Raw genomic sequence first — 19,035 nt, 5'->3', positions numbered from 1 at the left:
AGTTTGAGAGAAACGAAGTTTGGGAACTTGTTCCCATACCTAAAAATATGCATGTTATTGGTACTCGGTGGGTATTTAGAAATATATCTGATGAAAATGGTATAATAGTTAGAAATAAAGTTAGACTAGTAGCCCAAGGATACAACCAGGAAGAAGGTATCGATTTTGATAAAAATTTTGCTCCGATTGCTAGACTTGAAGCTATTAGGCTATTTGTTGCATATGCATGCTCTTTGAATTTTCTCTTATATCAAATGGATGTAAAGAGTGCTTTCCTCAACGGCTACATTCAAGAAGAAGTTTTTGTTAAAAAACCTCCTGGTTTTGAAGATTACAAACATCCTTCTTATGTCTACAAATTAAATAAAGCTCTTTATGGCTTAAAGCAAGCTCCTCGCGCATGGTATGATCGTCTAACTAAATTTCTACTTGAAAAAGGTTTCAACAAAGGAAAGGTCGATACTACTCTCTTCATAAAGAAAATAAATCATTATACTTTACTTGTTCAAATTTATGTAGATGATATTATTTTTGGTTCAACTAATGAGTTGTTATGTAGTGATTTTGGCAATATGATGCAATGAGAGTTTGAAATGTCTTTGATGGGGAAGTTAAATTACTTCCTTGGATTACAAATCAAACAGCTTGACAATGGTATTTTTGTAAGTCAATCCAAATACTGCAAAGATTTGCTAAAAATATTTGACATGGATGGATGCAAGCAAATAGCTACTCCTATGGGATCTAGAACTTACATCGATACGGATGAAGCTGGAAAATCCATCGAGACATCAAAGTATCGAGGTATGATTGAATCTCTTTTATACTTAACTGTCAGTAGACCTGATATAATGTTTAGTGTGTGTTTGTGTGCTCGCTATCAATCCAAACCAAAAGAATCACACTTAGTTGTTGTTAAGAGAATAATGAAATGTCTTCAAGACACAACTAATGTTGGACTGTGGTATCCAAAGGAAAGTATATGTGAATTGGTTGGATATTCATATTCAAATTTTGCAGGATGCAAAACTGAGGGGAAAAGTACAAGTAGTACTTGTCATATTTTAGAGAATACTTTAGTTTCTTGGTCATGTAAGAAACAAGCATGTGTAGCCCTAAGCACTGTTGAAGCAAAATATATTGCAACATGTAGTTGTTGCGCCCAAGTATTGTGGCTTAAGCAACAATTACGAGATTATGGTTTAGACTTGGGTTGTCCTCCTCTAAAGTGTGACAATACTAGTGCAATAAACCTCACAAAGAATCTGGTTATGCATTCAAGAACCAAACACATTGATATAAGGCATCACTTCCTTAGGGACCATGTCCAAAAGAAAGATGTGATTGTAGAACTCATTGATACTCATAACCAACTAGCATATATTTTCACTAAACTCTTTTTATAAAATTATTGATGTTAGACGAGAATTAGGCATTCTTGATGTAGCATATTTAACTTAAATGCCTATATATGTTTATATGTAAGCTTCGTTATATCTATTACATGCCTACTTGAACTTAAATGTGTTCATTTATATTTAAAATTTTTATTTTTTGGGGTTAGTAATCGATTACACTGGAGAGTAACCGATTACAGGGTTGAACAACATGTTTTAGTAACCAATTATCTAAAGTGAGTAATTGATTACTCTGAGTTGTTGTTTGAAAATTTTAATTTTTTTTAATTTGACTAACCGATTACTCAAAATGAGTAACCGATTACTTTGTCCTGTTATATATATACTTATGCATTTTTTTAACGGTTTCAAAGTTATCTTCCTCACTCAACTCGTGCTCTCTCATTCTCAAACCCTAAAATCTTCATTTTTGATCCATTTCAAGTGATTTTTGTGTCTATTCTTATCATATTTTTACTCCTAAACACTTCTAAACCTTCATTTTCATGTTTAGTAACCTAAATAAAAAAACCTCAAATCTCAAAAACCTCAAAACCTAAACCTCAAAACCGAAAAACCATGGCTTCCTCTTCAAAAACCAAGAAGCAAGGCACCTCCACGACTCAAAAGAGGCAAGGAACTACTTCTATGGAATCCAACCCTTTGGATTTGGCAAAGCTTGTAGCTAATGCGGAACACCGCAAAATTTTTGAAGAACACTTTCATGGACGCATCATTTTCACTCCAAAATTCGGTAATATTGGAAATTTTGAGTTTGAAGATTTTATTTTCTCTTATCTTTTACATCAACAAAACCTTTTTTGATTTGTGTTGTGAGACAAATGAAATTTATCCAGAACTTGTGCGAGTATTTTACTGTAACTTGAACATTCAGAAAAATCGTCTTACTTCCTATGTCAAAGGAAACGACATTGTTTTGGATCTTAAAACTTTTAGTTCATTGTTATGTAACATTCCCTCTCAAGGTAGCATAACGGGTTTCGACCTTCTGTGTGAATGGGATAATTATGATCGAAAGGATTTTTATCATACTTTATGTAGAAGTTCAAAAAGGGAAATAGAAATGCGTAAGCAATAGGGCTTTGGCGAGACCGTCAAAAATCGAGACATCCTATCTGCTGGATATCTCAAGATTGAGGACCGTTTGCTTCATTATATTTTGAGTTATGTCATCTTACCAAAATTTTCAAATCATTCTCAAATAAGTGACACAGAACTCCAATTGATGTATGCTTTAAAGTTTAACATCAAGTTCAATTGGGCTCTAATGATAATGAGACAAATGTGGACTGTTAGAGCTACTCAAAGTCCTTTACCATATGCAATCTTCATAACCAACATTCTTCAGCATTTCGGTGTTTCTACAAATGGTGAAACAAAGGTGACTCTAAATCTTCGAGAAAGCCAAATTGATGTGGAAGTGATCCACAAAATGGGTTTCACCCAAGACCCTCGAACCCGCACCTTCAAACATAGAACCGACAAGCCGACTACTACTGCTGATCTATTTGAACCTGAAGCTCCTAACCCTCCTGAACCACAACCGTCTGAGTTTCATGCTCAATCTTCCTCATCTGTTGTCATGCCTATGAACCAAATGATTATGGATGAGTTGTTTTCTCTCAGAAGCTACATCACTAACCGAATGGATGCTCTCGACTCTCAAAATCAAAAAATCCAATATGAACTTCATTGCCTCTCCTCTAGGATGGATAACATGGATATTGATGAAGACAATTCGGAGCCTGAGTCTTAGAATATCTGTTGTTAGGATTTTCTGGTTGTATTATTTTCAAAATTCAGACAAAATTTTAATTTTGCTTATATTTTTAAGTTATTGCTGCATATTCTTGGACAAGTTACTTTATGATGTTTTGTGCTTTATTGTTCCATTCCTGGATACATATTTGCAACATCTTATTTATGCATTGGATACTTGCTTATTTAAATCTTGATCCATACATGAGTATATGATATTATATTGATATATCTTGATTATATAAGTGTATGTATGCTATATATTATGTTGGAATCTCTTTGCTTTTCTACTTTTTGATGAAATCAAAAGGGGGAGAAAAGTTGGGAAAAGTTGGAAGAGTGTATTTTCTATTTAAAACATTTCAGGCACATAACTCCAAATGAAAGGGGGGCATACAAGATATGGGGAGCATACTCAAGACAAGTCAAGAATATCACAAAATATGTTGCTCTCAAGAAAACTACACTGTCAAAAAGATCTTGGTTTGTCATCATCAATAAAACTACTGTTTGGGTAACCGATTACTCACTTGCTGTAATCGGTTACTGAGAGTTGTTACATCAGTTTTTCAGATTTGAAACTCAAAGGTTTTCATCCCAAACGAAATGCCTTCATTCCAAACAATTCCTACTCTTTCATAAAGGCACAATGACTTATTGGAATGCCTATTTAAAGCCCTTATAACTCACAATGAAAAGAACACTTTGAACAACTCTTTCACACTTTTCTCACAACTTTCCTACACTTTTCTAAAATAGTTTTCTGCACTTCTAGCAACTTGAACTTAAACTTTCAAAGCTATTTTTCTGAGTTGCTTGAAGTAAATTGTTTTAAAGTTTTGTAAAACTTAAATTGCATTATTTAGTAAGTATACAAAAGAGTTGATTGGATTGCAAGTGTTATGATATTTCATACTTGTAAAGGCAATCCAAGCCATCATTCAAATTCTTCATTCATTGTAATTACTTTCTTTCACGGGGTGTGAATAGAAAAGGGATAAAGTTACTTGGAAATGTGTTTTCCAATATGATAAGTATTAGTGAGTGTGTAAGGTACATAGAACTCGGGGTGAGATATTGTAATTACAACTCATAATATTTAGTGGAAAATCTCTTGTGCTACAAGAGTACTGGATGTAGCCTTTGGTGGACAAGAAGGTGAACCAGTATAAAATCCTCGTGTACTCTCTTCTCCCTTACCTCTTTGATTTATTCTTGTTTAATTTATGTAATATTATTCGCTGCACTTTAACTCTTCATTTTGCAGAAAAGTGGTCATAATTTCTAGTCAACTAATTCACTCCTCCTCTTAGTTGCAGTCTTGGTCTTACACATATGGCTGTTACATATACATTACTCCATTTTCCCTTAAGATCTACATTAGGGTCTGTATGTATAGTGCGCCACTTTCTTGCATCATGTTTGACTATCCCAGCATTTAGCTCTGATTCCTCTCCCACGATTCGCTTCTTGTAATGAATATGTGTCATTCTTGAGAGGGACACATATCACCTACATCTACCTATATCTAAGAGTGTCTTATTCCCTATCTGGACCAAGAAGATATTACTATTTAAATAAAAAGAAATTTTTTTAAAAAAAAAGTAACAATTTTATATTAATTGTTAAAATTTGATTAGTCCGAGACAAATAATGAAAAAACATCAAAAACATGTGATATTTGTTCATGCTTCAAATAGTTTAGTTCCAAGTCGTTTTTTCAAGGTTTCATTCCACATATTTGCAGCATATTCATGTTGGAGTTGATTCCAAATTTTCATAACACAAGCAACTAGATTAGCATCCAAGGGGGTGGAAAGTTACTAGTTAAAGTGTCTATCCAACTGAGTATCATGTTATGGTAACCATATAGGTTTCTGAATGAAGATCTCTTATCCCATATTCTTTATATTTTTCTATCTCGAATGAATTAGAGTTTGTCAAAAATAAAAAATAACATCTCATTCCAATTTATTTTTCAAAAGTGATATATTAATATCCATGTGTCTACATTTAAGTAGGTGAGATATAGAATTGTATATGAATTGGAGACATGTAATATGTAGTTTAGGTTTCCTCTTGGTGCATATTTGCATGCAGGAATCTCATTAAACTTGGCACATATGTCAGAGTCTGGCTAATGAGACCAATGCATAGCTAAGATTATGACATATGACATAAAATTTCAATGGTCCAATTATTTTTCTTTTTAAATTAAATAATTTAAAAAACGTTGCCCTCATATTCCTAGAGAGTCCAGTACTAGGGTGCAAATGAAGCAGTGTAATACGAGGATTAGAATCATCTTTAATCACCACTCATCCAAGGCATCAAAAGCAATTATATCCTCTCTATCTTTATCTTCATGTATTGACTCCCCAACCTAAAGCTTTCCATCTGAATCCCTTACGCAAATGGTAGTGTGACTAGCATAAGCTCTACTAACTCACGTAGTGTTTTAAATTGCAGTTGCGGTCACGATTGCACCTCATCATCCTCGATTTTTCGAAATAGGGAGAAAGTAACCAAAGTGAATCTCATCAGCACTGACATTTGTAACCCAAGGCTGAGGGCATTCTAAATGAAGCTCCCATAAGTTTCTCCATAAACCCAATGTTGGAGTTCTCGCCCCACCTAGTATTTGAAAATAATGGGAAGACCTCCCGAAGTGCTTGAAGGGTCCCTAAGACCCTAACATTCCAGCTTTCATGAGGAAAATAGATACACCATGGTTTTTTACATACTCATAAACGACTTTCCCTCCCCACTCTTTGAACTCAAGTGTATGCTCTAATGACACGAAATAAAAATCCCAAGTTACGCTATTTAGAGTTAAAATAAAATAAGGATCCATACATGTGTAACTACGAGCATTCAAACCTTTAAATAAAGGGTTCCACCACCAAATTGGGTATGGCTCTTATTATGAAACTCCATCCAAGCTTTATTGTTGTAAAAGTTGTGAAGAACATCTTTCTCATGACCTTGACACGATTTTGATGCAGACACGAAGATCACAAAAAGAAGAAAATGAAGAAGGTCATGAAGACATACAAGATTCAAGCTTCAAGATGTTTATAGATTTAAGTCTTCATATAGGTACTTCTATCCTTACACTCACTTTAATATTTAGTAACAATGCTCAACCTAATCAAGATCATTTTTAATGAATTGTATATGTCTAAAATTCCAAGTCAAATTGCTAAGTAATGAGTTACTTAACTTGGTTAACAGATCACCTGAACGGTGAGGCAGTTGGTAACAGGTTACCTGACTGAGAAAACAGTTACAAAGCAAAATTGAATGATGTAACTAATTAATTCAATATATTTATCGATTCACACCTTGGACAGAACATTTAGGTAATGGGTTACCATTTCGTGACAATCGATACATAGAGCTGTTGAAACCAGATTTTCAAATTCAAATGAACAACTTTCCTCCGAAGTGAATAGTTTTCATTTCAATCGTGTCTCCTCTTCATGGAAGGTTATCATGGCTGATTAGAAGCATATTTAAAGGCATCGATACATCCAAATTCAACACAAACCATAATACATGAAATATACAATTGCTTATAATCACACAAAACTTTCAAACACTTAGTAAACAATTTTCTGCACATTTTTGTTAAGCAACTTTGTTTCTAAACTTTCATATTTTCTGAAATTGCTTGATAAAGTGTAAAGTGTTCTAAACTTTCAAAAATATTAAGAGTATTGTATACTAAGTATCTATACGGTGAGATCAAGGATTGCAAGTTATAGAATTGTCAAAACTTGTGAAGGCAATCCAAAGCCATTGTAAAATTCTTCATCTTGGTTGTAAACCTTTCATCACAAGGGTGTGTTGAGAATGGAAAAGAGTTCACTTGAAAATGGAATTTTCAAGGGTAGATAAGTTGTGAGTGTGTAAAGAACAAAAATATTGGGAAGAAAAATTGTAATTACAACTCAAATTATCTAGTCGGGAAATCTCTTATATGGCAAGACTACTGGATGTAACCTACGATGGACAAGAAGCCGAACTAGTATAAAAACTCTTTGTGTACTATTCTTCTACTTATTCTTGTTATTTTCTTTTGCTTTACTTGGTTGAATTCTGCATAAATAATTCGCTGCACATAAACTTTGATGACATAGCTGAAAAATCAGTCATATTATCCCAACAACTAATTCACCCCCTCTTAGTTAGCATCTTAAACTCACAATTGACGCTAGAGCTTATTTTGAGTAATCTACTCTCAAATCTGATCCTGTATTTAAGATGACCTCAAGATCATTTCCGGGAGAAGGTTCCAACATCAATCGCTCTCCAAGCTTTGTTGGAGAATGCTATGACTTTTGGAAAATCAGGATGAGAATCTTTATAGAATCTAAAGACCTGGATATTTGGAACGCGATTGAGGAAGTACCTTATGAACCGCTCACCATTGTCAATAGTGAAAGGGAAGTAAAGTCAAAATCCGTGTGGAATGATGAAGATAAAAAGAAAGTGCAATACAATCTCAAAGCAAAGAACAAACTCACTTCAATACTTGGAATTCATGAGTTCTTCAGAGTTTCAAAGTATAAATCTGCCAAAGAAATGTGGGAAACTCTAGAGACTACACACGAAGGAACTGAGGAGGTCAAAAGGTCGAGATTCAATACTCTCTCCTAGGAATACGAAATGTTTCGTATGATGCCTGAAGAGAAAATACTTGATTTTCAAAAGAGATTTACTCACTTTTCAAACCATCTTATTGCATTTGAAAACGTATTGTCAAACAGTGACGTGAACTTGAAAGTTCTAAGATCACTCTCAAGACAATGACAACCCAAAGTGACAGCCATTTCAGAAAGGAAAAGCTTATCTAAGATGTCATTGGTTGCACTATTTGGAAAGTTGCAAGAGCATGAGTTGGAATTAACCCAACTTGAGCAACATGAAGAGTAAGAGAAGAAGAGAAAGAATATTTATCTCAAAGCTAAAGCAGAGGCATATGAATCAAAAAAAGAGGAAATAGAAGACATGAACATGTTGGTGAAAAAGTTTAGTAAATTCCTGAAAATGAATAAAAGTGGTAAGGTTGGACAACCAAAGAGATTCACCAAAAGTAATGAATTTTCCACTTCAAATCAAAGCTTCAATTGTTTTGAATGTGGAAAACTTGGTCACATGAAGATGGATTGTCCTACTTTAAAGAAGAATCCCTTCAAGGCAAAATTTGAAAAGAAGACCGGTAGACGGGCTTATATTGTATGAGAGGATAATGACTCAAGTTCAACTTTAGAACCAGAAAATGTAGAGCAGACTCATCTCTCTCTAATGGCGTCTCATCATTATGATGATGACGAAGTAAGTGAAACTGAACTTTTTAATAAGCCCTATTTTTCTGATTTACAAAATGCTTTCAATGAGCTGCATAGTGAATATGTCAAACTTACTAAAATTTGTTTCTAACAAAAAAATCATATTGACGCATTCCACAATAAACCTTCTTCTTCCTCTTGTCCAAATTGTATTATTCTTGAAAGTAAAATTTCCACTTTGAGACTTCAACTCAAGAATCCTAATAAGAGTAGTACAAAATTAGACGACATGTTGAAAACACAAAGACATTCTACTGACCGTAGAGGTCTCAGTTTTTTCAAATCTTCTTCACTTAAGAAAAAGGAGGTGCCTAATTAAATTATCTTTCAAAAGCAAAGTATCCATACTCGTCAAATTCCTAAATCTAAACAAAGGATACAAATGCATCAACCCAACTGCACTTATTTTCTAAATCACGGGCATGTCTGTAATACTTGAAATATTAGAAAATATGGTATTCCCTTAGGACATTTTCAATGGGTAGAGATAGGTACTAACCATGTAGGACCCGAACAAAATTGGGTACCTAATATTACTTAAATTGTTTTGTAGGAATATTTGGGAGTTGCCAGTGACTTATGGTATTTGGATAGCGGCTGTTTAAAGCACATGACAGACGATAAAGTTCTATGTCCTCACTCCAAGGGACAAATGCTACGTCACATATGGTGATAATAACAAAGGAAAAGTTATTGGACTTGGTAGAGTCAGGAAGCCACATTCTACTACAATAGAAGGAGTTCTATATGTTGAGGGACTCAAGCACAACCTACTTAGTATAAGTCAACTTTGTGGCTAAGGGTTCAATGTGGCTTTCTACCCCAATAAATGCATCATTAATAGTAAGGTATCTAAAAACTCTAAACTTGTTGGTAAGAGAATACACAATATCTACATGATTGTTTTAAATGATTCTTCTCTTCCCATAAAATGTTTAGCTATAAATGATCATGATGCATAGTTATGGCATAGGAGAATTTCTCACATTCATATGGATCGTTTGAATAAACTAGTAAAGAAAGATCTGATTGTTGGTTTACCCAAAATGAAGTTTGTTAAAGACAAGCTATGTAGTGCTTGTCAAAAGGGTAAATAAACAAAGACATCTTTCAAACCAAAACATATGGTTTCTTCTGATAGAGTATTGTAGTTACTACACATGGACTTATTCGGCCCTTCTAGGACCAAACGTTTTGGTGGTAACTACTATGCTCTTGTGATAATAGACGATTTTTCAAGATACATTTGGACTCTATTCTTGGTACACAAGAATGAGGCATTTCGTGCCTTTAGCAACTATGTTAAAAGAGTATAAAATGAAAAATCCTTGAAAATAGTTGTTATTCGAAGTGATCATGGGGGAGAATTTCAAAATACTTCTTTTGAGGAATTTTTGATGATAATGGTATCACTCTCAATTTCTCCGCTCCTAGAACACCACAACAAAATGATATTGTGGATAGAAAGAATAGATCGCTGGAAGAACTAGCACGTACAATGTTACATGAAACTAATATACCAAAATATTTTTGGGTGGATGCATTAAGTACGACTTGCTATGTTTCGAACCAAGTCTTAATAAGACCTATGCTTAAGAAAACCCCCTACAAACTCTTCAAAGGTAGAAAATCAAATATTTCTTACTTGCATGTGTTCGGCTGCAAATATTTTGTGCTAAATAATGGTAAGGAAAACTTGGGAAAGTTTGATGCTAAACTTGATGAAGGAATTTTCCTTGGCTACTCTTACAAGCAATACATTTCGAATTTTCAATAAGAGAACTATAGCCATGGAATAATCTATTCATGTGACTTTTGATGAAACTAATCCAACCTTGGAAGAAAAATCCATGGTTGATAATGATGACTTTCCTAGTCCATCCTTGAAAGAATCCATTAAGGACATAACAACCAACACAGAGCATCTGAAAATAGATGACAATATACCTTCACAAGAAGAGCATGTTCATTCTCATTTACCTAACAAATGGAGAATCTATCAATATCATCATATTGACCACATTATTGATGATATAAGTAAGGGAGTCTCTACTCGCCTGAAACTGAATGATGCTTATCTAAACATGGCTTTTGTTTTTCAAGTGGAATCGTCCAAGATTGATGATGCAATCGAGGATGAACACTAGATTCTTGCTATGCAAGAAGAACTTAACCAGTTTGAAAGAAACGAATTTTGAGAACATGCTCCTAGACCTAAAAAAGACGTGTTATAGGAACTCGTTGGGTATTTCGAAATAAATAAGATGAAAATGGCATCATTGAAAGAAATAAAGCAAGACTTGTAGCACAAGGATACAAACAGGAAGAAGGTATCGACTTTGATGAAACATTCGCTCTTGTTGCTATACTTGAAGCTATTAGATTATTGTTTGCATATTCATGTTCTTTAGATTTTCAGTTATATCAAATGAATGTAAAGAGTGTATTTCTGAATGGTTAAATAAGAGGTGTATGTCGAATAACCTCCTGGGTTTGAAGACTACAAGCATCTCTCTCATGTATATAAGCTTAAGAAAGCCCTCTATGGCTTAAAGCAAGCTCCACGTGCATGGTACGATCGTCTAACAAACTTTTTATCCAATAAAAGATTTACTAAAGGAAAGGTCGACACTACCTTATTTACTAAGAAAATAGATCATCATACTTTACTAGTTCAAATTTATGTCGATGATATTATTTTCAGTTCTACTTATGATATTATTTTCAGTTCTACTTATGATCTTATATGTAGTGAATTTGGTAAGATAATGCAAGGGGAGTTTGAGATGTTCATGATGGCAAAGTTGAACTAGTTCCATGGATTACAAATCAAACAACTCAAGGATGACATATTTGTTTGTCAGTCTAAATATTTCATGGATATGCTGAAACGGTTTGAAATGGACGACTGCAGACCAATTGCCACTCTCATGGGTTCTGGAACATACATTGATGTTGTTGAGACTGGAAAATACGTTGATATCTCTAAGTATCGAGGTATGATTGGTCCCCTTATTTACCTTACCACAAGTAGACATGATATTATGTTTCGTGTCTGTTTATGTGCATGTTATCAATAAAAGCCTAAAGAGTCACATCTTACTGCTGTGAAAAGGATATTAAAATATCTTAACGACACACTTGATGTATGATTATGGTATCCTAAAGGAAGTATATGTAATCTGGTGGGATATTTAGATTCGGACTTTGATGGATGCAAATCTGAGAGGAAAAGTACAAGTGGTACTTGTCATATCCTTGGAAATGCCCTAGTCTCTTGGTCCTTTAAGAAACAAGCATGTGCCGCTCTAAGTACTGTTGAGGCATAATACATAGCTGCAAGAAGTTATTGTGCCCAAAGATTATGGCTCAAGCAATAATTGCGGGATTACGAATTAGACCTAGGATACATTCCCCTGAGATGTGATAATAATAGTTCTATAAATCTCACAAAGAATCCAATTATACATTCCCGGACTAAACATATTGATATAAGGCACAACTCCCTTAGGGACTATTTTGTTGATACACATGAACAATTAGGTGATATCTTTACTAAACCTTTGACCAAAGAACCTTTCTATAATTTTAGACTAGAACTTGACATACTTTATGCAGCATATCTATCTTAACATGATGATATATGCATTGTATGTGCTTCATTATATGTATTTCTTGCATACTTGTACTTCAAATATGCTTTTTATTGCTTAAGTTTTATTATTTTGGGGTATGTATTCGATGACCATGGAATGATAATCGATTGCATGGCATGAGTGTCAGAAATTATTAAAAATTCAGCCAATGTAATCGATTACAGGATGAATTAATCGATTAACTGACCAAACAGTGAGAATGAGTAATCGACTACTCAATCGTAGTAATCTATTACACTCTGCACTATTTAATGCAAAAATCAGATTTTTGAACTTCATCTTCTTCATTTTCCCTCATTCCAACTGTGGTAACCCCCCCGCACAACTTCGAAAAACTTCTTCTCTCAACTGTTTTGCTTGATTTTTGTGGTGTTTCATACTACATTTTCACTCTTAAGCACATTCTTACTATCATCTTATTGTTTAGAGTTCAAAATCAAAAACCCTAAAATCTCAATCTTCATACCTAATTTTTTCAAAACTCAACAACATGGCCTCATCCTCTAGATCCAAGATGCAAAGAACCAATGTGACTCAAGGAAGGCAACAAAACCTGAATGAAGTTAATAAATTGGATTTGTCACGTGTTTTGGTAAACGAGGATCAACGTAAAACCTTCAAGGAGCACTTCATACTACAACCCATTTTTCATCCGAAGTATGGTATGCTAAGTTCCTTTGAGGATAACAATTTCATTTTCCCAACCCTTTTTGAACAAAAAAAAAACTCTATGAATTTTGTGAAATTCACTATTCTTACTATCCAGAACTTGTACGGGTATTTTACTACAATTTGATTTTTAAGAAAAATAAAATATTTTCATATGTCAAAGGAAAAGAGATTGACATAGAGTTTAAAACTTTGAGTTCACTTTGCGGTAACATACCATACATAGAAACGATAGCCAAGTTTAACATTCAATGCGACCTAGAAGGGTACAACAAAATGAATTTCTATTACTCTATGTGTAGATACTCCGAACGAGAAATTAAAATGTGTAAGCAAAGGTATTTCGGTGACTCTATGCGAAACTGAAATATTTTATCGGTCGATAATTTAAACTTAGAGGACCATTTGATTCATTACATGTTAAGCTACATCATAGTTCCAAAGCTTTCAAACCATTCACAAGTAAATAATATGGAACTACAGTAGATGTATGCTATGAAACACAATGTTCCAATTAATTGGACATTGATGACAATGAGACAAATCTGGACCTTTAGAAGTGAGTACGGACCATTGCCTTATGCCATTCTCATAACTATTATACTTGGATATTCTAGTGTTTCTTTTGATGGAGAATCTAAAATTACACTCAATGCTCGCGATAAGATTGATGTGGATATAATCCACAAAATGGGTTTCATTCGAGATTCCAATGACATGATCTTTAAGCATCACGGTGATCACAAACTGCACATCAAGAAAATCCTTCTGCTAGCCCTCCTACTCATCCATCATTTTGTGTAGAATCATCTTCTTCTGAATCCACTCCTACCAATCAAATGATAGTGGACAAACTATTATAGCTTAAGGGCTACATTAGTATACATATAGATGCTCTCAATACAACGAATCATCAAGTCCAAGAAGAGCTTAGTCACTTATCAAATCAGTTGGACTACATGGACTTGGACCCTCAAAAAGCTGATACAGATCATCAAGAGTAGCAGTCTAGCATTCTAAGATTTTACTTATGTATTTTGATGTCGTTGTTGTTATTGTTGTTTCCAAACTGTTGTTACTATTGTTGTTTTTACTTGTTCTTTTACTTATGCGTTTGAACATTGTGTTATGTGTTCTTGAACTATTTGCGATGTATAAATTATTTTTCTTAAACTGTTGTTTCAAATGTTATGCTATGACATGATATATTACTCTCTAACATTTGATATTATTCAAAATTCATATCATACAATATTATGACATTGGCTTATACATAAGTTAACATATCTTGTTACCCTTTTCTACATATATATCTATATTGTGCTGGACAAAACTAGCTTTTCTTCTTTTTGATGAAGTGAGAGACAAGTCGAAGTCGTATTTTTCATAAAATCTTTTCAGACACACATAATAAAACAAATGGGGAGTATACAAGATAGGCGAAGCATATTCGAACTTTCAACAATGTTATATCATCTACATATGATGAACCTCAGAAAAATTCAAGATCTTCATTTTCAAATTATATTGATTTGTCATCATAAAAAAGGAAGAGATTGTCAAGAAGATCTTGCTCCTGACCTTGGTATGGTTTTGATGAAGATACCAAGATCACAAAAAGAAGAAAAGAAGAAATCCATAAAGACGTAGAAGATTCAAGGTTCAAAATATTTATAGATTTAAGTCTTCCTATACGTACTTCTATCCTTATACTCAATTTAATATTTAGTAACAATGCTCAAACTAATCAAGATCATTTTTAAATAATTGAATATGTCTAAAATGCAAAGTCAAATTTCTAAGTAATGAGTTACTTGACATGGTTAACATGTTACCAGAACTAGATAACGGGTTACCTGAACTGTGAGATAGTTGGTAACAAGTTATTAGAACTGCGTAACAGGTTACCTGACTGAGAAAACAGTTACAACACAAAACAGACTTATGTAACCGTTTAATTCAATGTATTAATCGATTACCACCTTGGACACAACATTTGGGTAATCGATTACTACTTCGTGACATATGAATACACAGAGCTATTGAAACCAAATTCTCAAATTCAAATGAACATCTTTCATCCAAAGTGAATAGGTTTCATTCCAATTGTGCCTCCTCTTCATGGAAGGTTATCATAGCTGATTGGAAGCTTATTTAAGGACATTGAGACAACCAAATTCAACACACATAATAACACACGAAATACACAATTGCTTACAATCATACAAAACTTTCAAAGACTTAGTAAACAATTTTCTTCATATTTTTCTAAAGCAACTTTATTTATAAACTTTCATATTTTCTAAAGTTGCATGATAAAGTGCAAAGTGTTCTAAACTTTCAAAAATATTAAGAGCATTGTATATTAAGTATCTATATTATAAGATCAAGGATCGTAAGTTGTAGAATTGTCAAAATTTCTAAAGGCACTCCAAAGCCATTGTAAAATTCTTCATCTTGGTTGTAAACCTTTTATCACAGGGGTGTGTTGAGAAGGGAAAATAGTTCACTTGAGAAGGGAATTTTCAAGAGTAGATAAGTTGTGAGTCTGTAAGGTACAAAATTATCGGGAAGAGAAATTGTAATTACAACTCAAATTATCTAGTGGAAAAGTCTCTTATGTGGCAAGAGTACTGAATGTAACCTCTGTGGACAAGAAGGTGAACCAGTATAAAAACTATTTGTGTACTCTTCATCTACTTATTCTTGTTATTTACTTTTGCTTTACTTGGTTGAGTTCTGCATAAAAAATCCATTGCACATAAACTTTGATAACATAGCAGAAAAATCAGTCATATTCTCCCAACAACTAATTTACCTCCTGCCCCCTAGTTGGCATCTTAAACTTAGAAAAGCAAGCATCTTTTCACTGAATAGAGTCTTCAAATGATGAAGAAGAAGTAGCAACGACCAAAACAGGGAGAATATCCACTACGTTATATAGAGAGTTCATATTTGGCCATGAAATGTGTTTTGGAAGCTAAGGAAGAAGGTTATGAGGGTTAAATAAAGCTAGACAAGTGTTGTACAAAACAATATAAAAAAAATAAAATGACAATTATATCGTTCTATTTACACTTGCAATGTCATTTTTATCCTTAAAACTAAGGTAAAAAGAACTTTTATCTCTCTGATATCGGATAAGATCCCAGATGGGGATTTAAAGGCCTAAACTTTGAAACCCATGACGAATAATAGAAGAAGGATGCATAGTGAAGATGGTGAAGAAGCCATGGATGAGAGAGAATTTATTTCTCACACTCTCTTCTTAGTTGTGACTATACAAGAATGAAGTTTGTTGTGTCATATTTTGTTGATGTGGTGTTGGATTTAATGACTTCCACATAGGCACCCTTCTAGAAATGGGAGTAAAACACTTGGGTCTACATTGAAACAACTTGAGAAAGGGAGATAAAGTAAGAATTTTAAGTTCAGTGAGAGAGTGTGTCACTGTGTGCTATTTTATTGGGTATAGTGGTTTTTTTATTGTAAAATGAAGTATGTTTTGAGGCGGGAGAGGGAAAGAGCGTGTGTGTTGGGTGAAAACAAGTTAGAATGAGAAGCGGGAGGTGTAATTGGGAATAGAAGTTGTAGAACGTGGGTGAATCAAAATATTAATTTTTTTATTTATAAAGCAATATTTGGTTGGTATGTAATAAAACAATTAGACACTTTTTGAGACATGTGATCCATATTTACATTATGTTCATGTGAAAGAAAGAAGTTAGGCAAACTCCCAGGTGAAAATAGGATTGCACTTCCCCTCTTTGTGAAAATGAACTTCCCATTTTCTGTAACTCTTTATGATCTCACTCTCTCTATACTTTCTAGCTCTTTATGATATTACTCTCTCTATAATTTTTGAATGAAGATCAAATGTCTCAATTTTTGTGTACCAATTTTGTCCTAATCCAATTAAATTATGTCACATACTTCAAAAGAAAAATTATAAAAAAAGAAAATATTATTTTTATATTATTTGATAAGATTTAATTGGTTTGGAACATAAAGATATGAATTTTTTGGTACATATAATCGACGTTCATACTTCTCCTTGTGCCCCTCTGCTTCCTTGTTCACTTTTTTACATTTTTTCTTTTATTACTGTTCTTTTGTTTTTAAAAACCAATAAAAGTCCATAACACCATCACCTTCTCTTCCCTTTTTTATTTTCCAATTTCATACCATAGTTAAATGGTTTTCTAACGTTTTTATAAATTATCATAGGTAACCAAAAGTTTTTATAAATGTTGATTTGACACTCAAATAAAAAAAAAAGTTTATAGTTATCTAAAAAATGCTTATTTTCAAATTTTTGGTTGTGTTATATTTTATTATTTTTTATTTTGTAAATAGGCTGAACAAAGTTGGATATTCACAAGTTACATTAGTCATATCATTAATCATATATGTGGGTTTAATATTAGTCATATTGTTGAGTGGTCAAATCCATATTGTAAGTTTAGTTCTAGAATGTTTTCAACAATGCGATTATCTGAATACAATAATATGAATTATTTTATCTTGACTATATCATGATTGATAGTCTAATATCACGAAATATCTTTAAAAAAGTGAAGAGATTAAGTATGAGACTTTATTTTTTCTTTCAATTAAAGGTAAGCTCTAATAAGCTATACATATATATATATATATGGAATAGAGTCCATTCCATCAATTTTCTTATTCAATGCCATTGAATCTTTAAATATTTTTCCAATAAGAATTACCATTCTTACTCATATTACTTCAAAAGTTGGCAAAAAATAAAATCATACTATAAACTTCTAAATTTGTATTTTTTTTTTTACATATTGATATCCCAATGTGCCTGAAAAGTAGAACAGTGTGAATACGATAAAATTCTAAGGAAATTTTCATGGACGAAAATGTAATTTTATAACTATGTTTTTGACCTATTAAACTATTTAACTACATCCAAAAAAAATATTAAATTAGGGTGACAAGATACAAGCTATTGTCAAGAATTATCACATTTCTCAATGGGAGTCTCAACTCCAAAAGGGTGAGAAATTTGATATTGTTACTAGATAAGGATAGAAGTTTTAATCACTTTTTCAAGCTAATAATCTAGAAGGGGACATAATGAAGAATAAGCAATTGTTCTTCAGCATGGTCCTTTCTGGAATATTAGATTGAAATGGTGATTAGAACATATATGTTGTCCTTTATTGGTAATAATATCAAAGTTCTTGGCAATATAACTCCGACACTCTTAGAGTTGAGGCTCCCATTGAGAGATATGGTAATTCTTGACAATAACTTGTATTTTGCCACCTTAATTTACAAATAAAAAATAATGATGTATATTCATATAAATGATTTAATAGGTCAAAAACATAGAGTCATGAAACTACATTTTCATATATGAAAATCATTTCTTAGGATGGTGCCGACGATCTGTTCACACGCCAAAGACCAATAATTATGACCTAAGCTTAAAGTATTTTTGATAGCATTGATCTCTTCAATAAAATTGAAAATGTGTCATTTTATTTGTCATATTTTTAAAAATGATGTAAACTATTAACAATGATATGATAACAAAGCGATAGAGAAACTAACCGGATGTATTAGCATAAAAGGGACCATACACAGGTTTACACAAAGCAAACTACATTGAGACTTGCAACCAAATGTAGAAACATGTATTAGCAGAACTATAATCAAAGAAAGATTAAAATCAAAGAATAGAAAAAGAAAACATTTCCTTGTTGGGACAACCATATAACGATACTATAATGCTTTTACTTAGTGTCATGAATTCAATCATGTTCAAAATATAGGCAACTTAAAGAAAACTACCATTTCTCATCAAAAAATCTACAATATCATAATCATAGTCATCATATATTAATTTGGAAGGGGGCATAATTTAAAAATTCAATATCTTATAAAACAATCAAGCACAATAATGAACGAATAAGAATACATTTGATGATAAACTTAAAAGCAAAACATTCTAAACCTTGTAGCAAGATAGCAGCCGAAAGAATCTAATATGAGTGAGATGTAAGCAAACAAAGCCGAATCCTAATTTGACATTATTTTTTAAGGCCAAAAGTCATTTCCAAAATACATTTGAACGTAGAGCGAATTTTTTTATGGGAACTCTCACATTACTTCCAAAAAATATCCAAGAAAGAAAATACCAATTAA

At 32.8% G+C, this 19,035-nt stretch overlaps 1 pseudogene; it reads right to left on the bottom strand.

Annotated features, from left to right (window-relative positions):
- Nucleotides 4,862-16,041, bottom strand: LOC109327672 (annotated as a pseudogene).

Source organism: Lupinus angustifolius, chromosome LG15 (genome assembly GCF_001865875.1).
Source record: "Lupinus angustifolius cultivar Tanjil chromosome LG15, LupAngTanjil_v1.0, whole genome shotgun sequence".
Lineage (NCBI taxonomy): Eukaryota > Viridiplantae > Streptophyta > Magnoliopsida > Fabales > Fabaceae > Lupinus > Lupinus angustifolius.
Note: the sequence above shows the minus strand (reverse complement) of the source record. Positions and strands in the feature narration are given on the sequence as shown.